The sequence below is a fragment of the Delphinapterus leucas genome, chromosome 3 (assembly GCF_059928025.1).
Source record: "Delphinapterus leucas isolate spDelLeu-1000000601 "Yukka" chromosome 3, BTC_Dleu_Yukka2, whole genome shotgun sequence".
In the NCBI taxonomy this organism is placed as follows: Eukaryota; Metazoa; Chordata; class Mammalia; order Artiodactyla; family Monodontidae; genus Delphinapterus; species Delphinapterus leucas.
The window spans coordinates 50,681,845-50,707,314 of record NC_143131.1 but is presented as its reverse complement, the minus strand read 5'-3'; the positions used below and the strand labels follow the sequence as shown (position 1 = coordinate 50,707,314).

Sequence of the window (25,470 nt, the reverse complement as noted above, 5' to 3'; positions counted from 1 at the left end):
CACCACCCTACTCCCTAATAATTAGAAACACACCAGGCTCTCCCACAATAGGTTCCTGGAGAAAAAGATTCCTAAATCCATCAGGAATCTGAAAGGACTACATTTTCTATGTATTAAATATTCATACAGTGCTCAATTGTGGAGTTTTCTTGAGAGGACAACAATGGCAACAAAGAACAGGGGGAGAAATGTACTGAGTCATTCAAATGTAACAGTGTGGAAATAAACTTCATTTGGGATAAAAGATAGATGACTACTGACTAGCAGTAGTCAGTTTGGAGGGTAATATACCCGGAAACTAACCTTCAATATCTTTCTCTTGGAATTAGCATGCAGAAATATAACAGGGCTACTACTGTTATTTGCACATAGTAGTGAAACAGACACACAACTAGTCTCCAAAAAAGCCAGAGACCTCAGACTGACAGAGAAAGAGAGGGAAGAAGAAAAGAAGGGGGTAAGGAATGAGAAAAGAAGGGACAGGGTAGAAGGTAAGAGGAGAGGGAAAGACAGACACAGACTAACTGGTGGGAATGGGCAGAGGTATTTCTCAAAGAACTTGACAGGATCTTCATGGCGATCGATCATCATGTAGGCCTGAAGGCCACGGAAGCTAGTCTCTCACAGTGGAAGTGCTGTTACATCTCCTCTGTTGAGGTCTATGTGTAGTGAGAGAAATCCCATACCTATGTTAAAACAATGTATCCTTTCCCTTTCTGTGCTCCTATAAATTATCAAGAGACAACCAAGCAAACAGCAAGATTAAATTTGCCTAGGTCTTCTAATTAATAGTGTATACACTGAGGTTGCTTTATTTTCATTAATATGTGTAGTTTCAAAATCATAAGCAAGAGGAAACACTGCTTGTGAGCATTTTATTAGCTCTCAACTACACTACAGAAAAGCATTATTCAAAATCTAAATGCATACTCTTTTTTTCCTGTAAGAACAATAATACGAAAGGAGAAGGTGAAAATTAAAAGGGCAGGCATTTCACCCTTCTCACTATTTCACAAGTCAGTCAGTTCAATTTATTCATTACTGAACTTTATTGTAGGCTTTGATTCTATTAAAGTCTAAATAATCTAGCAATATGTGACCAAGAGCCTAAAAATACTCATACCTTGTAACTGGACTTTCTAGGCTTGATTCTATAAGATACTTTGCCAACTGTGGAAAAATCCGAAGTCCAAAGATAATACAGATGCACCTGTAGTTGGAAATTTACCAATTTTCATTAAAAGAAACAAATAGGGAAAACTCAGTACCCCTGCCTGCCACCAACAAACAGGCTTCTCAGGCCTGCGTCGACTTTAACTTCAGTCATGACAATTTTCTTTAGACTACTACATTATCTGTGTTTGTCCTTAGTTTTAGGACATTCCACACAAACAATAACCACACCCCACTTTTAAAAGTTAAAGCAGTAAGTAAACTGACTGAAGAAAAGAAGGTGTAAGATTACAAGAAAAATTGAAGAAAAAAGAATTTCAAAATCAAAAAAGGTTCCCTCAGTGAAATAATTTATTCAGGCATAGATCAATATGGATGCTAAAACCATTAAGTGAAAGAAGAGCTGTTGGGGAACAGAATATTCCCAGTGTATCGCCCCACAGATTACTTGCTAAATACAATGAAGAAATAAACAAAACTTTAAAATGAAGGGATCTGTCAGTCTCCGGCTCAACCAAGAAAGCAACTTTAGTATCACCAACAGCTGCACAACTTGAGCTAAAGTGCCTCCTGATGTGATGATGCAAAAAGAAGTATACAACCTCATCTCTGAACTACCAAAACTGATCAGCCACAATCTAATCAAGACTCTAGATCCAATTTCCAGTTTAAAAGAAAGGAGAGAGAATACTTCTGGGATGGTGGCATGAAGAGCTCCACAGATCCTCTCCTCAGTTAAACAACTGTAACTGATAAAAGTTATAAAAAGCAACCATTTACAGTCTCTGGAAAGCATATTTAAGGACATACAGCAAATGGAGAAACATTTATGCAAGAAATACTACTAAATCTTGGTAAAAATAGCAACAATCTGTGGCATTTGAGCCACAAACTCACTCCTGCCCCAGTGTGACAGAAGCTATACTCCAGGCAGAATGAGCCAAGAACATGGGGCCCTCTCACTCCGGCTCTTAATCTAGGGCTACAGTCTATCCCCAAGAAAAGCAGACAGCTAGCATTTCTTTTCTTTCTTTTTTTTTTTTTTTTGCGGTACGTGGGCCTCTCACTGTTGTGGCCTCTCCCGTTTCGGAGCACAGGCTCCGGACGCACAGGCTCAGCGGCCATGGCTCACGGGCCCAGCCACTCCGCGGCATGTGGGATCTTCCCAGACCAGGGCACGAACCCGCATCCCCTGCATCAGCAGGCGGACTCTCAACCACTGTGCCACCAGGGAAGCCCAACAGCTAGCATTTCTCATCTAACTGAGCTACATACTGAAGCTCTATTCCAGACAAGCACAGCCAAAAGGTCTGGGGTACTCTTCTTCCACCCAGGCATCAGTCATGGGGCAGAAGCTCTACCCCAGGCATATCAGGCCAAAAACAGTGGGCCTCAGTCATGTCCAACCCAGCTTGCTCAGCCAGGAACAATAACAGTTGGAGATTTCAATACTCCACTTTCAAAAATGGAGAGAACATCTAGAAAGATCAATGAGGAAATATGTCTTGGGACTTCACTGGCAGTACAGTGGTTAGGACTCCACACTTTCACTGCTGAGGGCCCCGGTTCAATCCCTGGTCAGGGAACTAAGATCCCACAAGACACACGGCATGGCAAAAAAAAAAGAAAAAAGGAAATATGTCTTGAACAACATTATACACAAACTTGACTTAACAGACATTCCACTCATCAGTAGAATGAAAGCAACCATTCATCTCAAGTGCACATGAAACATTCTCCAGGACAGACCATATGCTAGGCCACAAAACAAGTCTTGACATTTAAAAGGGTTGAAATCATACAAATATGTCCTCAGATTGCAATCAGTAACAGAAATGTGGGAAATTCACTCACACTTCCAGATTTCAAAGCTTACTACAAAGCTACAGTAATCAAGACAGTGTTGGTACTGGCAAAAGGACAGATATACACATCAATAAAACAGATTTTAAAGTCCAGAAACAGACCCTTACATCTAAAGTCAAGTGATTTTTGACAAGGGTACCAAGACAATTCAATGGAGAAAGAATAGTCTTTTCAACAAATAGTGCTGGAACCACTAGATATCCACATGCAAAAGAACAGCTGGACCTCTTCCTTACACCATAGACAGAAATTAACTCCAAGTGGATCATAAAGCTAAGCATAAAGAGGCAACTCTATAAAACTCTTAGAAGAAGATCTAGGAGTATACTTTCATGACCTTCGCTAGGTAAAGCATTCTCAAATATGATACCAAAGCACATGCAACTAAAGTAAGATCAGTTAAATTCATCAAAATTTAAAACTTTACCAAATACCATCGAGAAAATAAATACAATTCACTGGACAAGAGAAAATATTTGCAAATCATATACCTGATAAGGGGCTTATAAGCAAAATATACAAAGAATGTTTATAATCCAACAATAAAAAGATAAACAATCGATTAAAAGGCAAAAGATAAGGAGAGGTTTCTCAACCTGATAAAGACAATCTACAGAAAACCTACACATAACACCATACTTAATGGTGAGAAACTCAAAGCCTTCCCACTAAGATCAGGTATAAAGCAAGGATGTCCCTTCTCAACACTCCTTTTCCACATGGAACTAGAAGTCCTTGGTCATGCAATAAGGTAAGAAAAGAAAACAAATGGTATACATATCAGGAAGGAAGATATATCTCTGTCTCTGTTCAGAAGTGACATGATCATCTATGTAGAAATCTGAAAGAATCAACCAAAAACTTCCTGGAACTAATAGGCAATTTATAGCAAAGTTGTGGGATACAAGGTTAATAGACAAAAGTCAAATGCTTTCCTATATACCATCAATGAACAAGTGGAAATGAAAATTAAAAACACATTAAAATCATTTACATTAGCACCCCTAAAAATGAAATACGTATAAATCTAACAAAATATGTACAAGATCTATATGAGGAAAACCACAAAATACCAATGAAATGAAGGAACTAAATAAATATTGAATAGATAGTCCATGTTCATAGATAGAAAGACTCAATATTGTCAAGATGTCACTTCTTCTCAAACTGATCTGTGGATTCAATGCAATTCCAATCAAAATCCCAACAAGTTAACTTACAGATATGAACAATCTGATTCTAATGTTTACATGTAGAAACAAAAGACATGGATTAGCCAATACAATGTTGAAGAACAAACTGGGAGGACCAACACTACCCACTTCAAGACTTACTATAAAGCTACATGAATCAGGAGAGTGATACTGGTGAAGGGTAGACAAACTGATCAATGGAACAGATTTGAAAGCCCAGAAATAGACGCCCATAAATATAGCCAACTGATCTTTGACAAAGGAGCAAAGGTAGTACAATAGAGGAAAGACAGGCTCTTCAACAAATGGTGCAGGAACAAATGAACATCCATGCAAAACAAAATGAATCTAAACCCAGACTTTACACCCTTCACAAAAATTAACTCAAAATGGATCATAAACCAAAATTTAAAACATAAAACTAAAAGACTCCTAGAAAATAACATAGGAGAAAACCTAGATGACCTTGGGTATAGTGATTTCTTTTTAGATTCAACACCAAAGACACAATCCATGAAAGAAATAATTGATAAGCTGGACTTTACTAAAATTTAAAACTTCTGCTCTGCAAAAGACAATGTCAAGAGAATGAGAAGACAAGCCACAGACTGAGAGAAAATATGTACAAAAGACACATCTGATAATGAACTGTTACCCAAAATATAAAAAGAACTCTTAAAACTCAACAACAAGAAAACAACCCGATAAAAAAAAATCAGTCAAAGACCTTAACAGACACCTTACCAAAGAAGATATACAGATGTCAAAATAAGCATATGAGAGGATGCTCCCCATTATATGTCATCAGGGAAATACAAATTAAAATGACGATGAGATACCATTACATACCTTTTAGAATGGCCAAATGCTAGCAAGAACGTGCAGCAACAGGAACTCTCAGACATTGCTGGTGGGAGTACAAAATGGTACAGCCACTTTTGGAAGACTGTTTGGTGGTTTCTTACAAAACTAAACATACTCTTACTATAAAATCCAGCCATCGCATTCGATGGTACCTACTCAAAGGAGATGAAAACTTTATGTCCACACAAAAACCTGCACATACATATTTATAGCAGCTTTATTCATAACTGCCAAAACCTGGAAGTAACCAAGATGCCCTCTAGTAGGTGAATGGATAAACAAACTGTGGTATATCCGGACAATAGAATATTATTCAATGCTACAAAGAAATGATCTATCAAGCCATAAAAAGGGATTGGGGAAAAATGTGGAATGACTTCAGTTTGAGGTGATGAAGTATTCTAAAATCGATTGTAGTGATGATCACACAACTCTGTGAATATACTAAAACTCACTGAATTGTACATTTGCAGTGGGTGAATTGTATGGTCTGTGAATTATATCTTAATAAAGCTGTTATTTTCTTTTAAGTGCTCTGACTATGTAAATGCCAAAGTTAGCAAGAGACCAGGAAAAGCTGAAGAAATGAAAAATGTGGCTAGAGTAACAACAACAAGTGATGTTAACTGAGAGCAAGGAAGAGCACTTGTTTAAGAAACTAAAGCAAGATGAAAGGACAAAAGACTTCTGACATAAGCCAGAAGGTTCCAAAGATGCTAGTCCTATTCAAATTCACACTGTACCATTTGGATTCATTTCAGTTTCTCAACAGAGAATGCTTGGCAGGAAAATTCTTCTCTGTGCATGCATTATAGGTTGTTTAGTATCCCTGCATAGTATATGTAAATAACACTTCCTAGGGATTGTTTTGACTCAAGATGCTTCCATATATCTCCAAATACCTTCAACTCAAAGAACCACGAGGGCTATGGAAGCATTCCCTATGAGACATCATGCAGACTGTCAAAGACCGATCTATTCTGGAATAAAAGATACACACTAAAACATACAGACCAAGGAGGAGAGGAGATATTCCCTTGCCTTCTCTTCTCTACTCCTAAAATATTCTACCTACTCAACAGTTTCAAAGGACTTACAAACTCCTGCTTGGTGGTAGAAACTCAAGCTTAACTCCTAAACCAATCAGGATTTTAAAAATACTCCTAGTCTATTTTGTAATTAGAGGAATATCTATAATGTCAAATAAAAAATACCACATAAACATAATAAAGCTATACAAATATAAAAATGCCTAAGAATAAAAGACAAGCAGGAAAGATAAGATTATAAAGTGTTGTGCTAAGGTAGTCCTAGGAGTTATGGGGATTCTAATAGTCTACACATTTTACCTTTACGATGAAAAAACATTTTTTTTAAAAGGTCAAGAATTTTCACTTTACACCTACTCTAAATTTCCATGGGAATATTTGCTTGATTTCTCTTCTGTAATCCTAAAACTTATTCAAACTCCTCAAGAGCTTCAAATCATCATGTATTTCTCTTGTCCAGCACACACCAAGAAATCATGGTAATATATTATATATACACATTTAAGTAGATAATGTAGTCAATAACTGCCCTCTCATCATAAACATTCAGGACTTGGTTTTCAGTAGCAAGAGTTGATAAGCAACAGTTCTGCCACATTACCTGGATTTGTGATGGCAATATTTACCAAAAGACATCTTCCTCATGCAGGGGACTCTGAGTCTTATATTCTAACAGCAGTTTTACCTACAAATATCCATCTCTAAAAATTCTTACTATGTGACGTTCATAAAAACAAAACTTTAAAACATTTAACAGTCTGAGAAAAATGAAACTAAGCAAAAAAATTCTGATTTATTATTTACTTTCCTTTAAGCTTCATATACATATATACTGTACACTTCCATGATATAAAAGGAAAATAAATTTGTGTTTGTTAGCAATATCGTGTTTATCTTTAATTTCACTTCCAAGTATTTTCCATGAAAGGTTCCACATCAACTTGTTCCTTTACAAGATAACATCCTACTAGATCTACTATTTCTAAAGATGTAGAAATAAACTGATTAATCTGCAGTGCCACCTGATGGTAAGAAGTAAGTAGCACATCCCAAAGAGTGTGTTCTAAGCATCCTCTTCCCATCAACGACAGGGGAAGAGAAGGACACTGGAATTCTCAGTGACCACTTGGCCAGGACAACCATCTGCAAAGTGACAGGACAAACTTACAGCAAGTGTTTTCGGGGTTCAGGAAGTTAGGGCAAAGAATGCTGAGAAAAGCACTCCTGAGGGAAAGAAATGAATGGGAGCCTAAAGAATAATGGAATACAAGATGGGATTGAAAACATGAAAATGAAAACTTCACAGAGGCAAAACATGACAACAACTTTACAGCACTGTCTCTACTTCTGTACTTAAATAATGCATCATTAAAACTACTCTCGGAAGATGGCGGAAGAGTAAGACGCGGAGATCACCTTCCTCCCCACAGATACACCAGAAATACATCTACACGTGGAACAACTCCTACAGAACACCTACTGAACGCTGGCAGAAGACCTCAGACCTCCCAAAAGGCAAGAAACCCCCCCCCCACATACCTGGGTAGGGCAAAAGAAAAAAGAATAAACAGAGACAAAAGGATAGGGACGGGACCTGCACCAGTGGGAGGGAGCTGTGAAGGAGGAAAAGTGTCCACACACTAGGAAGCCCCTTTGCGGGCGGAGACTGCGGGTGGCGGAGGGGGGGAGCTTTGGAGCCGCGGAGGAGAGCACAGCAACAGGGGTGCAGAGGCCAAAGCAGAGAGATTCCCGCACAGAGGATCAGGGCCGACCGGCACTCACCAGCCTGAGTGGCTTGTCTGCTCCCCCACCGGAGCAGGCGGGGCTGGGAGCTGAGGCTCGGGCATTGGTCGGATCCCAGGGAGAGGACTGGGGTTGGCGGCGTGAACACAGCCTGCAGGGGGTTGGTGCACCACAGCTAGCCGGGAGGGAGTCCGGGGAAAAGTCTGGACCTGCTAAGAGGCAAGAGACTTTTTCTTCCCTCTTTATTTCCTGGTGCGCGAGGAGAGGGGATTAAGAATGCTGCTTAAAGGAGCTCCAGAGACTGGCACGAGCCGCGGCTAAAAGCGCGGACCCCAGAGACAGACATGAGACGCTAAGGCTGCCGCTGCCGCCACCAAGAAGCCTGTGTGCCAGCACAGGTCGCCATCCACACCCCCCTTCCGGGGAGCCTGTGCAGCCCGCCACTGCCAGGGTCCCGGGATCCAGGGACAACTTTCCTGGGAGAACGCACGGCGCGCCTGAGGCTGGTGCAACGTCACACCGGCCTTCGCAGCCACAGGTTCGCCCTGCACTCCGTGACCCTCCCTACCACCACCACCCCCCCCACCCCGGCCTGAGTGAGCCAGAGCCTCCGAATCAGCGGCTCCTTTAACCCTGTCCTGTCTGAGCAAAGAACAGACGCCCTCCCGGCGACCTACAGGCGGGGCCAAATCCAAAGCTGAGCCCCTGGGAGCTGTGAGAACAAAGAAGAGAAAGGGAAATCTCTCCCAGCAGCCTCAGGAGCAGCAGATTAAAGCTCCACAATCAACTTGATGTACCCTGCAGCTGTGGAATACATGAATAGACAACGATTCATCCCAAATTAAGGAGATGGACGTTGAGAGCAAGATTTATGGTTTTTTCCCCTTTTCCTCTTTTTGTGAGTGTGTATGTGTATGCTTCTGTGTGAGATTTTGTCTGTAGAGCTTTGCTTCCACCATTTGTCCGAGGGTTCTATCCATCCTTTTTTTTTTAAATTTTTTTCTTAATAATTACTTTTTATTTTAATAAGTTTATTTTATTTTTCTTTATCTTCGTTCTTTCTTTCCTTTCTTCCCTCCTTTAGACAACAAATCATCCCAAATTCAGTAGCTGTACTTTGAGAGCAAGATTTATGATTTTTTCCCCTTTTCCTCTTTTTGTGAGTGTGTATGTGTATGCTTCTGTGTGAGATTTTGTCTGTAGAGCTTTGCTTCCACCATTTGTTCCAGGGTTCTATCCATCCATTTTTTTGTTTTTTGGGTTTTTTTTTCCTCTTAATAATTATTTTTTTATTTTAATAACTTTATTACATTTTATCTTACTTTATTTTATTTTACTTTATCGTCTTTCTTTCTTTTTTCCTTCCTTCCCTCCTTCCTCCCTTCCTCCCTCCCTCCTTTCTTTCTTTCTTTCTTTCTTTCTCTCTCTCTCTCTCTCCCTCCCTCCCTCTCTCTGTCTCTTTCTTTCTTTCTTCTTTCTTCTAATTCTTTCTTTCTACTTTTTCTCCCTTTTCTTCTGAGCCGTGTGGATGAAAGGCTCTTGGTGCTGCAGCCAGGAGTTAGTGCTGTGCCTCTGAGGTGGGAGAGCCAACTTCAGGACACTGGTCCACAAGAGACCTCCCAGCTGCACATAATATCAAACGGCAAAAATCTCCCAGAGATCTCCATCTCAACACCAGCACCCAGCTTCACTCAACGACCAGCAAGCTACAGTGCTGGACATCCTATGCCAAACAACTAGCAAGACAGGAACACAACCCCACCCATTGCAGAGAGGCTGCCCAAAATCATAAGAAGTCGACAGACACCCCAAAACACACCACCAGACGTGGACCTGCCCATCAGAAAGACAAGATCCAGACTCATCCACCAGAACACAGGCACTAGTCCCCTCCACCAGGAAGCCTACACAACCCACTGAATCAACCTTAGCCACTGGGGACAGACGCCAAAAACAATGGTAACTACGAACCTGCAGCCTGCAAAAAGGAGACCCCAAACACGGTAAGATAAGCAAAATGAGAAGACAGAAAAACACACAGCAGATGAAGGAGCAAGATAAAAACCCACCAGACCTAACAAATGAAGAGGAAATAGGCAGTCTACCTGAAAAAGAATTCAGAATAATGATAGTAAAGGTGATCCAAAATCTTGGAAATAGAATAGACAACATGCAAGAAACATTTAACAAGGACCTAGAAGAACTAAAGATGAAACAAACAATGATGAACAACACAATAAATGAAATGAAAAATACTCTAGATGGGATGAATAGCAGAATAACTGAGGCAGAAGAATGGATAAGTGACCTGGAAGATAAAATAGTGGAAATAACTACTGCAGAGCAGAATAAAAAAAGAAGAATGAAAAGAACTGAGGACAGTCTCAGAGACCTCTGGGACAACATTAAACTCACCAACATTCGAATTATAGGGGTTCCAGAAGAAGAAGAGAAAAAGAAAGGGACTGAGAAAATATTTGAAGAGATTATAGTTGAAAACTTCCCTAATATGGGAAAGGAAATAGTTGATCAAGTCCAGGAAGCACAGAGAGTCCCATACAGGATAAAATCAAGGAGAAATACGCCAAGACACATATTAATCAAACTGTCAAAAATTAAATACAAAGAAAACATATTAAAAGCAGCAAGGGAAAAACAAGAAATAACACACAAGGGAATCCCCATAAGGTTAACAGCTGATCTTTCAGCAGAAACTCTGCAAGCCAAAAGGGACTGGCAGGATATATTGAAAGTGATGAAGGAGAAAAAACTGCAACCAAGATTACTCTACCCAGCAAGGATCTCATTCACATTTGATGAAGAAATTAAAACCTTTACAGACAAGCAAAAGCTGAGAGAGTTCAGCACCACCAAACCAGCTCTACAACAACTGCTAAAGGAACTTCTCTAGGCAAGAAACACAAGACAAGGAAAAGACCTACAATAACGAACCCAAAACAATTAAGAAAATGGGAACAGGAACATAAATATCGATAATTACCTTCAACGTAAATGGACTAAATGCTACCACCAAAAGACACAGATTGGCTGAATGGATACAAAATCAAGACGCATATATTTGCTGTCTACAAGAGACCCACTTCAGACCTAGAGACACATACAGACTGAAAGTAAGGGTATGGAAAAAGATATTTCATGCAAATGGAAACCAAAAGAAAGCTGGAGTAGCAATTCTCATATCAGACAAAATACATTTAAAATAAAGACTATTACAAGAGACAAAGAAGGACACTACATAATGATCAAGGGATCGATCCAGGAAGATATAACAATTGTAAATATTTATGCACCCAACATAGGAGCGCCTCAATACATAAGGCAAATACTAACAGCCTTAAAAGGGGAAATCGACAGTAACACATTCATAGTAGGGGACTTTAACTTTAACCCCACTTTCATCAATGGACAGATCATCCGAAATGAAAATAAATAAGGAAACACAAGCTTTAAATGATACATTAAACAAGATGGACTTAATTGATATTTATAGGACATTCCATCCAAAAACAATAGAATACACATTTTTCTCAAGTGCTCATGGAACATTCTCCATGATAGATATCTTGGGTCACAAATCAAGCCTTGGTAAATTTAAGAAAATTGAAATTGTATCAAGTATCTTTTCTGACCGCAACGCTATGAGACTAGATATCAATTACAGGAAAAGATCTGTAAAAAATACAAACACATGGAGGCTAAACAATACACTACTTAATAATGAAGTGATCACTGAAGAAATCAAAGAGGAAATCAAAAAATAGCTAGAAACAAATGACAATGGAGACACGACGACCCAAAACCTATGGGATGCAGCAAAAGCAGTTCTAGGAGGGAAGTTTACAACAATACAATCCTACCTTAAGAAACAGGAAACATCTCGAATAAACAACTTAACCTTGCACCTAAAGCAATTAGAGAAAGAAGAACAAAAAAACCCCAAGTTAGCAGAAGGAAAGAAACCATAAAGATCAGATCAGAAAAAAATGAAAAAGAAATGAAGGAAACGATAGCAAAGATCAATAAAACTAAAAGCTGGTTCTTTGAGAAGATAAACAAAATTGATAAAACCATTAGTGAGACTCATCAAGAAAAAAAGGGAGAAGACTGAAATCAATCGAATTAGAAATGAAAAAGGAGAAGTAACAACTGACACTGTAGAAATACAAAAGATCATGAGAGATTACTACAAGCAACTCTATGCCAATAAAATTGACAACCTGGAAGAAATGGACAAATTCTTAGAAAGGCACAACCTGCCAAGACTGAATCAGGAAGAAATAGAAAATATGAAGAGACCAATCACAAGCACTGAAATTGAAACTGTGATTAAAAATCTTCCAACAAGCAAAAGCCCAGGACCAGATGGCTTCACAGGCGAATTCTATCAAACATTTAGAGAAGAGCTAACACCTACCCTTCTCAAACTCTTCCAAAATGGAGCAGAAGGGGAACACTCCCAAACTCATTTTACGAGGCCACCATCACGCTGATACCAAAACCAGACAAGGATGTCACAAAGAAAGAAAACTACAGGCCAATATCACTGATGAACATAGGTGCAAAAATCCTCAACAAAATACTAGCAAACAGAATCCAACAGCACATTAAACGGATCATACACCATGATCAAGTGGGGTTTATTCCAGGAATGCAAGGATTCTTCAATATACGCAAATCAATCAACGTGATACACCATATTAACAAATTGAAGGAGAAAAACCATACGATCATCTCAATAGATGCAGAGAAAGCTTTGGACAGAATTCACCACCCAATTATGATAAAAACCCTGCAGAAAGTAGGCATAGAAGGAACTTTCCTCAACATAATAAGGGCCATACATGACAAACCCACAGCCAACATTGTCCTCAATGGTGAAAAACTGAAAGCATTTCCACTAAGATCAGGAACAACACAAGGCTGCCCACTCTCACCACTCTTATTCAACATAGTTTTGGAAGTTTTAGCCACAGCAATCAGAGAAGAAAAGGAAATAAAAAGAATCCAAATCGGAAAAGAAGAAATAAAGCTGTCACTATTTGCAGATGACATGATACTATACATAGAGAATCCTAAAGATGCTACCAGAAAACTACTAGAGCTAATCAATGAATTTGGTAAAGTAGCAGGATACAAAATTAATGCACAGAAATCTCTGGCATTCCTATACACTAAGGATGAAAAATCTGAAAGTGAAATCAAGAAAACACTCCCATTTACCATTGCAACAAAAAGAATAAAATATCTAGGAATAAACCTACCTAAGGAGACAAAAGACCTGTATGCAGAAAATTATAAGACACTGATGAAAGAAAATAAAGATGATACAAATAGATGGAGAGATATACCATGTTCTTGGATTGGAAGAATCAACATTGTGAAAATGACTCTACTACCCAAAGCAATCTACAGATTCAATGCAATCCCTATCAAACTACCACTGGCATTTTTAAAGAACTAGAACAAAAAATTTCACAATTTGTATGGAAACACAAAAGACCCCAAATAGCCAAAGCAATCTTGAGAACGAAAAACAGAGCTGGTGGAAATCAGGCTTCCTGACTTCAGACTATACCACAAAGCTACAGTAATCAGGACAGTATGGTACTGGCACAAAAACAGAAATATAGATCAACGGAACAGGATAGAAAGCCCAGAGATAAACCCACACACATATGGTCACCTTATCTTTGATAAAGGAGGCAGGAATATACAGTGGAGAAAGGACAGCCTCTTCAATAAGTGGTGCTGGGAAAACTGGACAGCTACATGTAAAAGTATGAGATTAGATCACTCCCTAACACCATACACAAAAATAAACTCAAAATGGATTAAAGACCTAAATGTAAGGCCAGAAACTATCAAACTCTTAGAGGAAAACATAGGCAGGACACTCTATGACATGAATCACAGCAAGCTCCTTTTAGACCCACCTCCTAGAGAAATGGAAATAAAAACAAAAATAAACAAATGGGACCTAATGAAACTTCAAAGCTTTTGCACAGCAAAGGAAACCATAAACAAGACCAAAAGACAATCCTCAGAATGGGAGAAAATATTTGCAAATGAAGCAACTGACAAAGGATTAATCTCCAAAATTTATAAGCAGCTCATGCAGCTTAATAAAAAAACAAACAAACAACCCAACCCAAAAATGGGCAGAAGACCTAAATAGACATTTCTCCAAAGAAGATATACAGACTGCCAACAAACACATGAAAGAATGCTCAACATCACTAATCATTAAAGAAATGCAAATCAGAACTACAATGAGATATCATCTCACACCAGTCAGAATGGCCATCATCAAAAAATCTAGAAACAATAAATGCTGGAGAAGGTGTGGAGAAAAGGGAACCCTCTTACACTGTTGGTGGGAATGTAAATTGATACAGCCACTGTGGAGAACAGTATGGAGGTTCCTTAAAAAACTACAAATAGAATTACCATATGACTCAGCAATCCCACTACTGGGCATATACCCTGAGAAAACCAAAATTCAAAAAGAATCATGTACCAAAATGTTCATTGCAGCTCTATTTACAATAGCCCAGAGACGGAAACAACCTAAGTGTCCATCATCGGATGAATGGATAAAGACGATGTGGCACATATATACAATGGAATATTACTCAGCCATAAAAAGAAACGAAATTGAGCTATTTGTAATGAGGTGGATAGACCTAGAGTCTGTCATACAGAGTGAAGTAAGTCAGAAAGAGAGAGACAAAAACCGTGTGCTGCACATATATATGGAATTTAAGAAAAAAAAATGTCATGAAGAACCTAGGGGTAAAACAGGAATAAAGACACAGACTTACTAGAGAATGGACTTGAGGATATGGGGAGAGGGAAGGGTAAACTGTGACAAAGCGAGAGAGAGGCATGGACATCTATACACTACCAAACGTAAGGTAGATAGCTAGTGGGAAGCAGCCGCATAGCACAGGGAGATCAGCTCCATGCTTTATGACTGCCTGGAGGGGTGGGATAGGGTGGGTGGGTGGGAGGGAGACGCAAGAGGGAAGAGATATGGTAACATATGTATATATATAACTGATTCATTTTGTTGTGAAGCTGAAACTAACACAGCATTGTAAAGCAATTATACTCCAGTAAAAAAAAAATATTATACACACAAAAAAATATATATATACAGAAAAATCTATAGTATTTTACTAAATTTATTTTACTAAAGAGACTATAGTATTTTATTATAGCCTGTTAATGGTGATTACATTAAAATAACAATGTTTGAAAAAAAAAAAAGTACTCTCTTCTCGGGAATTCCCTGGCAGTCCAGTGGTTAGGACTCTGCACTTTCACTGCCAAAGGCCCAGGTTCAATTCCTGGTTGGAGAACTAAGATCCCACAAGCCGTGCAGTGCAGCCAAAAAAAACCAAAAGGAAGATTAAAATACTCTCTTCAGGACTTCCCTGATGGTGCAGTGGTTAAGAATCTGCCTGTCAATGCAGGGGACATAGGTTCGAACCCTGGTCCAGGAAGATCCCACATGCCGCAAAGCAACTAAGCCCATGCACCACAACTACTGAGCCTGTGCTCTACGGCCCACAAGTCACAACTACTGAGCCTGCGTGCCACAACTACTGAATCCCGCACGCCTAGAGCCCATGCTCCGCAACAATAGAAGCCAGGCAGTGAGAAGCCCATGCACCACAACGAAGAGTAGCCACCACTCGCCACAACTAGAGAAAGGCTGTGCGGCAGCAACGAAGACCCAATGCAGCCAAAAATAAATAAATAAATTTATTAAAAACAAAAAATACTCTCTTCTCTAGCAAAAGAAAATGTGAGATGAAGACATAAATATGTTTGAGCTTTACACAAAATAAATATGACAGAACTTAAGAAAATGTAATATTCATAAGCAATATTGTAACATAAAGGAGACTGAGAAATTGTAGAACAGAACAGGCAGAGTGATATGAGGAGCAGGATGAAATCACCTAAGGAGAAAAACATGCAGTAGTTTGACAGAAGGACATTTGACAGAAGGACAAGTATTCAGAAAGAGGAAGAAAAGCCAGATACAAGCCATTGAGACAGTGGCATAAGAACCTGAAAGCTCCAAATTTCCTCCTGGAAGAACAGGTACTGGGCGGATAAAAACTTGAATGGCGAGTAGCCCTTTTGGTGAAATGTATAAGCAATATAGTATTTACCATGAATCACTGGAACATTTCTTACAGAGAGATGTGAGGAAGATGTCATTTTTTCAAAGATAGTTAAATTCCTGCAAGTCAAATCATGATCTATAGCCCAAGTCTACGAAAAGAACAGTAAGAGGCAGAAAACATTCTTGAGGAATTATGGATAGGAAATATTACAAAACTGTTCAACTGCCTGGAGTCAAAAGCAAACTAGAGAAAGACAATGTGTCAAAGACAAGAAAGAATTTCTGTGAAGACCAGGGGAAGAGTTCAAACTCTGAGAAACAGAAATCTTAAAGCAGTTTGCCAAAAAAAAAGTTAAACCTGAAAATCACCAAGCTTCTAGACAGCATGACCAATGTAGTTAGAGCGGAAGTAGGTGGAGGTAAGATGAAATAAAATTGACCATGAGCTGACAACTGTTAAACCTGGGTGGCGAGTAGATAAGGGCTCATGATACAATTCTGTCTATTTTTGTGTATGTTTTTTAAAGTGGGAGCTAATGGACCATGATACAGAGAATACTAAAGCTGCTGACATCAGGCGCTCTGGAAATCTTTAAATGCACTAGATAGTAAAGCGCTCCTTCCTCCACACCACTCTTCTACATAGAACATACTTCTGTTATTACATCTATTTCCTTTTGAGTCCCATCTACAAAATCACGAGCTACTTAAAGGCAAATATTGTGTCTTATTCATCTAAACATGCGAGCACCTAATACAGTGTCAGGGCTATAGCAAATGCTCAGTAATGTTTGATGAACTGAACAAAGCAATAATGTGATTGTAATTTCTAAGAGCGGAAGGCAGGCTTTTAGAAATGATGCAAAAGAGGTCAAAGAAACAACAATATTTCTGGAAGTACAGAAATTATATCACAGTAAAGAGAGAAATATCTATAAAAGATACTACGAAAGTAAACAGTATGCTGAAGAGCTAAAAAAAATTGAAGGAAGGAATAAATGAATGAATAATTCGCTCAGTATCTTCACCTACTGAAATGAGGCACATTGAGCCAATAAAATTTAACAATGTTTTTCACTGGGAATATCTAACATCCTCTGTTCTAATCCTGTTCTCTCAATCAGGTTTCTGATACTTATTGGCCTGTCATTAGACTTTTCCACATTCATTCATTCATTCAAATATTTATTGAACACCTACAATGCCAGACATTATTCTAGGCACTTAAGATACATCAATGAACTAAAAAGACAAAAAATCTCTGCTCTCATGGAGAGTATATGCTAGTGGGTGGAGAGAGAGAAGTAAATTATACGTATAATTTACATACAGTATACAGTGCCAGAAGACGGCTGTGAAACAAGTCCTGTCCAATAAACCCAAGTATTCATGTCGTACTGGGAGTTTTTAGTAAAATGGCATTGATAAACTTCAATAAGTCTCCTGCCTGTTTGGTATACATGAGAGTCCCCCATGACTGAACACCTCCTCATAGGAAAAGTTAAGGAGCTTATCCTAAACAATAGTGACACCCACCAAGGTAGTGTCAGCAGTGAGGCCGCAACTAGTGTCACCACCAACTTCTCTGACATCTCTTTAGGTGAAAGAAAAAAATATACAACTGTATAAAAACTATTAAAGAACAGCAATTATGCTTATTGGTTTTAAAGTTCCTTCTCTGATGTCAAAGAAATAGGAAGGAAAAGCTGTACGCTTGATTTTGGGAAGATACTGTTCTTTGAATGGCAGTAATAGCACAGCCTAAATTTAACAGACCATAACTGACCAAATTTTAGTCAAAACTTTTTGCTAACTGTTAAGGGATCATCAGTCCTCTCCAAATATACATATCTTTGATTAGTTTCCAATTACTGATCCAGGATATCATACAACTCGTCTTAGAAGAATCTCATTCTTGTTGTGAGAGTTCAGCCTAAGGACTCACTTGAATTTATAAAAATTCACTCATTAAAACATGTATAGGGCTTCCCTGGTGGCGCAGTGGTTGAGAGTCCGCCTGTCGATGCAGGGGACACGGGTCCGTGCCCTGGTCCGGGAAGATCCCACATGCCGCGGAGTGGCTGGGTCCGTGAGCCATGGCCGCTGAGCCTGCGTGTCCGGAGCCTGTGCTCCGCAATGGGAGAGGCCACAACAGTGAGAGGCCCACGTACCGCAAATTTAAAAACAAACAAAAAAAACAAACATGTATAGGCTGTATGCCAGTAACACCCTAAAATTAGAAACTGTTCTACATTTTATCATTAGAATTATGTTCTGAGTCATTAAAATAATTTTCTATCACCTTAGAGCCATCCACGTCAGTTCTCTAAACAGTAAGTATATCTAATTTAAGCATTTTGTTTTACTGACCAAGAAACTGTGTCCTAAAAAGGTTGAAGAGAAAAATTGTGACTCTTGTACAGTCACACACAGGCAAATTGGTGACATTTCTGGAAACCTAGAATTCAAGTCTCCTATCCCAACCCAACACTCTCTATTGACTACCACATTTTTCCTTTTGATCACAGCATTGTCAAATACCAATGAAATTAACCGGTTTTTAAAAATCTTTAGACCTGAGAACCAAAATACAATATCAAGACTAGAGCTTATCTTCCTGATAAATTTTGTTACAGCAAAACTGAAAACCAAAATTTAAAAAATCTTTAGACCTGACAACCAAAATATAGTATCAAAAGACTAGAGTTTATATGCCTGATAAATTTTACTATAGCAAAATTGAAAACCAAAATTAAAAGTCAATGAAAATACCATATACAAAGTTAACAAGATTTATCAGGAATTTTTTTTAAAGAGGTATTACTTTATAATCATCAGATTGGCAAAAATTACAAATTCTGAAAATATTCAGTGCTGGCAAGAATGTATGTAAATAGAAACCTTTATGCACTGCTGCTAGGAGTATACATTAGTAAAACCACTTTGGAGAGCAATCTTGTCATCATGAATGAAATGTGCTTGTGTGTGTGGGTACATTCTATGGTCAGGTAATATCCTATGACCCAGCAGTTCCACACTTGGTACTATAACTAAAGAAACTCCTGCATAGGCATACAAGGAAGAGACAAGGATAAGGGTGTTTGTCTTGGAGTTGTCTACAGTAAGAGAGAGCTAGAGACAATATGCTGTCCACCATTAGTGGAACAGATACATAAAATATATCTTACCCTCCCCTTGCAGAATATGTTCCCTCTGGCTGCAAATCTCCTGCCTCTAGATATCTGCATGTCTTGCTCTTTAGCTTCAATCCAGTTTCTGCTCAAATTGTCAACTAATCAAATAAGTCTTCCCTGACTGCCCAATCTAAAATATCTTACCTTTCAATCCAGAATCTCTCTAGTCCAGATATCCTTCCTTCTATTTTCTAATCTTCCATTTTTCTGCGTAACCCTTTTAACTGTCTGACATTCTAATACACATGTGTTTATTGTTCAGAATCCCAATTAGAATGTAAAATCCAGACACCAGATTTGTTCAAAGGAATATCACCAGAATCTAGAATTAGTACCTGGCACATAGAAAGTGATTAATAAATATTTGTTCAACAAATGAATTCAATGACTACATCCCAATCTCCGCTTATAGCATTAATAAATATTTGTTCAACAAATGAGTTCAATGACTACATCCCAATCTCCACTTATAGCTGTGTAAAGTCACATAAATGAACCCAAGTCTCTGACTTTTCAAACCCACTCACAGTATATAACCTGAGTGGTTATATAACCTCCAGAGTATATAACATTCCACATTTTTTTCAACTCCCTGGCAATTCAATTTGCATTCACAGTATTCAGCAATGAAGCAGCTTCTCATGGCCAGGCACTACTCTGAGAAATAAATAAGGGAGTCTTTGCATTCAAGTCTAGAGAGGAAAAAAGGCAATTACAATATAGTATAAGCGCTATGATAAGCTGTTATGGAAGGAGGTCAGAAGATGACCTAACTCACCCTAGGAAGGCTGGGGAGGGCTTCCCAGAGGGGAGCAAGGCAGCATCTGTGCTGAGTAGAAGTTATCCAGATGAGCACAATATGGGTATTTGTCAGATAGGTGATGGCTACATTCTAGGCAGAAGACACACAACATAAAAGTGCCTCAATTTTAAAAAACATCCTAACACTTTTGAAGAACTGTAAACAATTCAGCATGACAAAACAATGTGAGGCAGGAAATAACAGAAGGTGAAAGCAAAAACAAGCAAGGCTCAAATCATTAATATCCCTATTTCCAAGGCCTGGTAGTTTGGATTTTTATCTGAAAGTCTGCATAGAAGGATTGCAGAATAACAGCACCATCTGCCTACAGAAAAAGGAAAGGTACAGAGGGATGGTATGCATTCTCAGAAGCATGGAAATTATTTAGAAGGTTTACATAGAAGTCCAGATAATAATGATAATCTGAACCAAGACAGTAGCCACAGAGAAAAAGTAGATGAAAGAGGTAAAACAAGATTTGGTAAACAGTAATATAGTTAAGTGTGGGAAGGTTAGCACATAAGGGTAATAACAGGGAAGAGTTAAGATTCTAGTGTCTCTGACTGAGTGATGAGCTGCATGCACGAATCACAGGAAGAAGAGAAGCAACTTCAGAAAGGGTGACATACGTAATTTTTTTGACATGAGTTTAAGGTATCTTAATACAACCACAATGTATCAGAGTTGATCTGTGCTAAACAGATCTGGGAGTCATCAAAATAGATATAGAAGTTGAACTCATAAAGGATGAAATCCTTCAAGGAGAGTAGGCAGAGGCAGAAGAGAGGAGAAGATAGTAGATAGAGTGAAATGAATATTTAAAGTGGCCAGAGTGGCCAGAGAAGAGAGAAAAATATAAGGAAAGACTGACCAAGACATGGAAGGAACATAAGGAGACTACAGTGTCACAGAAACGTAAGAGAATTTCAAGGAGGACTAGTCAAAATGTTAAATGATTAAAAAGATTCCATTAGATTTCAGAATAAGGAAATCAATAGTGACCATCACCCCATCAAATTCAGTGACTGCAGTGGATTGGCAGACTTCAACACACTGAAAAATAAATAAATAAATAAGAAGAAGGTGGAGAAAATGAACATAGACAACTTTTTCAAGAACCTTAAAGGAAATAATTACAGATAAAATTGAAGAGGAATCTAGAGTGAAAAGAGTGTATTTAAGACAAGTGCATTTAAATCCTGATAAGTTAGTACCAGTTGAGAGTAAAAGGAATAACCAAGTGTTATGGACTAAACTGTATTCCCCAAAATTCATATGTTGGAAGCCCTAACCCTCAGTATCCCCAGTACTGAAGATAAGAATTTTGAAGATGTGATTAAGTTAAAATGAGGCCATCAGAGTGGACTCTCATCCAATATGACTGGTGTTTTAATGAGAAAAAGAGTCACTAGAGGTTCTAGTGCACAAAGGTACAACCATGTGAAGAGGCAGAAAGAGGGCATCTATAACTCAAGGAGAGAGGCCTCAGAAGAAACTATTTCTGCCCTAACCTTAATTGTGGACTTCCAGCCTTCAAAACTGTGAGAAAATAAATTTCTCTTCTTTAAGCCACCCAGTCTCTGCTTTTTGTTATGTCAGCCCCAGCAAACTAATACACCAAGGAAACACTGTCCCTGAGGAGAAAAAACTCGGAACACAATTAGAGATGAACAGATAGAGGTAGACAAGTATGCAGGTGAAAGAGGGCAAAAAGCAATGAAGTTCCCAACAATGTATTGCATTTCCTCTGTGAAGCAGAAGACAACATTATCCAGGAAAGAGTAAGGAAGGAAGGAGGTGGTGGCTAATAACCACCATGGGAAACAAGAGTAGTTACTAAAGACACAGAGGATTATTAGGCTGCCTTTCCATTAGTCAGTAAATGTTTGTTACCTAGTGTCATTCATGAATGCTTTAGTTCAGTTTCAATATGGTGAACTCTAGCAGTAACTAGTAAAAGAAATGCATTGCAATGAATCAGTACCTGGTTTAAAAATCTAGATAACATGTGACCTTGTGCAAGTCACTTACCATTCTGGGCCTTAAGTTTCTTCAACCAGACTTGATAATCAGCATAAGATCACCTCAGATTAAAAATAAGAAGTGCTATAATGTTTATGCAGGTTTGTGCATGACCTTGGTCTTCAACTTTTACCAACCAAAGTAGTGTGTCTCAAGCTGTAATGTACATTCATATCATCTGGAGAGCATGTTAAAATGCAGATTCTGATTCAGTAGACCTGGGGGTAAGCCTGAGATTGTGCATTTCTAACGAACTTTCAGGTGATGCCTACACCATATTTTGAGCTGCAAGGGTGTAGAACACTGATCCAGCTCAAGTTCTACAAAGCTTATAATTATGGGCTTATCTGTAATCTGCCTGATATTCAGAAAACCAAGGAAAAACATTCTAGACTCACACCTGCACGAAATGTCTTGCCATTCCGTGAAACACTCTGAAATTAACTGATAGTCCCCATTTGGTGCAGAAAGGAAAAGACAGGAATCATAGGAAAAGAAAGGAATTGCCATCAATAACACTAAATTAGGAGAAGCCCAAGATTAAATACAAACACACACACGTACACAGATATACAACACAAAGGTTAAAACCTATCTAATCAAATACATTTTCTTTCTCAAAATATGAACATTTCTGGAAAAACACATGTATTTATCTCTAGAAAAATCTTCAGTATACTTTAACTGTCACATGTCTACAAAGATTCTTTTGCATTCTGGTTTGATCCTGAACGCAAACACATTCTACAGTGTCACAAAACCTAAAGCTGTTTTTTTTTAAACCTAAAGATTTTTATGTTAATTCCCAAATAATCTTCACCTATTTGTTTAGAACCTCCAATTGTATTATCACAACTAAATTTGTTTGTGTTGAGAATTCTCTTCTGTTTTAGGAAGTGTAACTAGGGCAGAGACAGCCCAGCTGCCCTAGGGCTATAATATATCGCCACAAATATTGCTATAATTAAACCGTTTTTTACTATTCCCTGTGCTAGGGGTTACAGGAGGTAAATTCCACAATCCTATCACAACCAACAGGGAGAGATTTTCAATCTAATTTCACAGAAATCTTCTTCAGTGACAAAAGACCTAAGAAAAAATGTCATGAAATGGATGCCTCATATCGTAGAGTCACCCTGCCTTTAACCTGAAACCTCTGTACTGAACAGAGAAGTTTGAAATAACGTGAAAACGAAGTAATGAACTCCCTATCCAAGAAAAAATATTATGGCTGTAAACTACTCTTCCTTATTCCCTTCTGAAGAATAACCAAATCGCAAGGGCACTAGCGCACTACAATCGAACCCGTTCAAATGGGGTGGGGAGGGGAGGTCAACTGCAACCTTGGTACCAGGAGGCAATTTAGCAGTCCTATCTATCTAGACAAGTCACTCTGAAAAAATAAGACTTCCCTCATTCACCACCATGTCACAAAAGGATTTTTTAAAAAAATGACAAATGCAATGGGCCTCAAAATAGTTTTGCTGAATCACAAATACCCTCAAGTTATAAAGCTGCAGAAGTCGCTGGGCTCGAGCACTGTCGGCCATACCTCAGCAAGTAAGTCCTCTATGAACATGTATAACTTCCTTCACTTGTTCGTTAAAGTCAAGCAAGGGTCTAATGGTCAATTAAAGCTTTCACAGTATTACTATTAGTAGCAATACTGTGGGTGCAATAACAACATACAGTGGTTTTATACTAAAGATGACCACGTTCTCTGAAAAGTGGCACCACCGATCCCCCAAGGGCAAATGAACCACCCTAGCCCACAACGCAGCCACAAAGAGCACCCTACGTCCTCATTCTGGCACCCAGTCCCTGCCTCCCCGCGCCCTGATTCCTCCGCGACCATGCTTCCCGCTCCCGGGCTGACTGGGGCAGCCTCGAGCTCCCAGGGGTCCTTGGGGTAACGGAGAGCCAAGCCTGCAGGCCGCCTTTCTCCCGCTAATGCTATGCCTGGCCTCCCACTAGCCACACGTTCTTCCCTCACCTCTCGGGTCTCCACTGCCCAGCCCACTCCTCCCTTCCGCTCGCCCGCGCTCTGGGGCTCTCAGGCCTGGGCCTCACCGTTTGGTTCGGTCCGGAATGGCCCGGCTCTCCCGCTTCCACGCTCCAACACGAAGCGGCGTCAGCTCGTCCTGCGCCCCACGCTTCCAGTCCACACGCCGCCGCCTACTGATGCCGAAAGCCGCTTCTAGTAACGCGCCATGTTCCGCGTCGCGGCTCCAAACGACGCAGGCGCTCGAATACTGCGTCACAGACACCCGGAGCGCGTGGACTAGGCAAAGACAGAAGACGATAGGAGAACGGCGAAAGGAGAGGGAGGAGCTTTCCCTTCGAAACCGAAGGCGCCGGGCGTCTAAGGCAGCTCTGTGCGCTTGCGCAGTATAGAGAGCTGGGACCCCCACCGGACGCTGAGCGACCTGTAACCATGGAAACCATAGTTCGGCTCTGCCCCACTCCTGGGAAAATCAACTGTCCTGGGTTGACTGAAGCTTAAATCAGAATCATTTTCCCTTTCTTATTCCAGATATCAGCTGCCAAACTGCATTGTTTTACGGATCTGTCTCGGTAAAGAAGAATTATTTAAAATAATCCTACTCTCAGCAGTCAGCCCTCCCACGAATATTTATTTTTTTAAGGTCCTAAACTTGCTCGGCGCTCTAGTCCAGAACGATAGCAAGAGTGGAAAGATTAAAAGGGAGTTAATCCAGTTCTCTCTGCCTCTGCTTCTAATTAGCTTAGTGACGTAAGTTTTCTTACATTTAGAAAAAAATAGTTGTACGGAAATAGTTTAGTGTTCATAAAGATTAATAAAAATAATAGATAACATTCATTAATCATTTAGAATGTGCCAGATACGGTTCTAAGATCTTCAGATGAATCATGTATTTAAATCCTTAAAACAACCCTATGAGGTTGAAGAAGCTGAAACATTAGAAAGATCAAGTAACCTGCCTAAGTTCACACAGCTAGTAAGTAGTAACTAGCAGTGTTAGGTTTGAACCAGGCAATCATAAGCCTTGCATTACAAGATCCTCATCACACAAGGGCTATTTTTGAAAGTAAAAATATAAAAATTACCTAAATGACCACCAAAAGGAATGACTAAATCATGACACATGCATATATAATACAAATTGGCCATTAAAAATAATGTTGAAAAAGAATCTGAAAAAGAATGGATATATGTGTATGTATAATTGAATCACTTTGCTGTACACCTGAAACTAACAAAACATTGTAAATCAATTATACTCCAATATAAAATAAAAATTAAATTAAAAAAAATTTTTTAATTATGTTGATATGTTAACATGTTCACAATGCATTAGGGAAAGAGTGGGTTACAAAACAATGTGCTCAGTATGGCTACATTTTTGGAATAAGTATATGCGAAAAT

At 39.1% G+C, this 25,470-nt stretch overlaps 1 protein-coding gene across 4 annotated transcripts in view; it reads right to left on the bottom strand.

Moving 5' to 3' along the window:
• The window catches only part of IPO11 (importin 11), a 244,936-nt gene extending 220,629 nt beyond the window's left edge, over positions 1–24,307 (bottom strand). For 2 of the 4 annotated variants that reach the window (XM_022596725.3, XM_089908895.1), the window contains exon 1: positions 24,135–24,307. The gene's annotated coding sequence lies outside the window, so the exon portion shown is untranslated. Of the gene's footprint in view, positions 1–1,123; positions 8,462–20,018; positions 20,133–24,134 lie in introns of those variants that run through there. The other 2 variants (XM_022596734.3, XM_022596744.3) reach the window with 2 other exon arrangements.
• Positions 24,308–25,470: the final 1,163 nt, after the last annotated feature.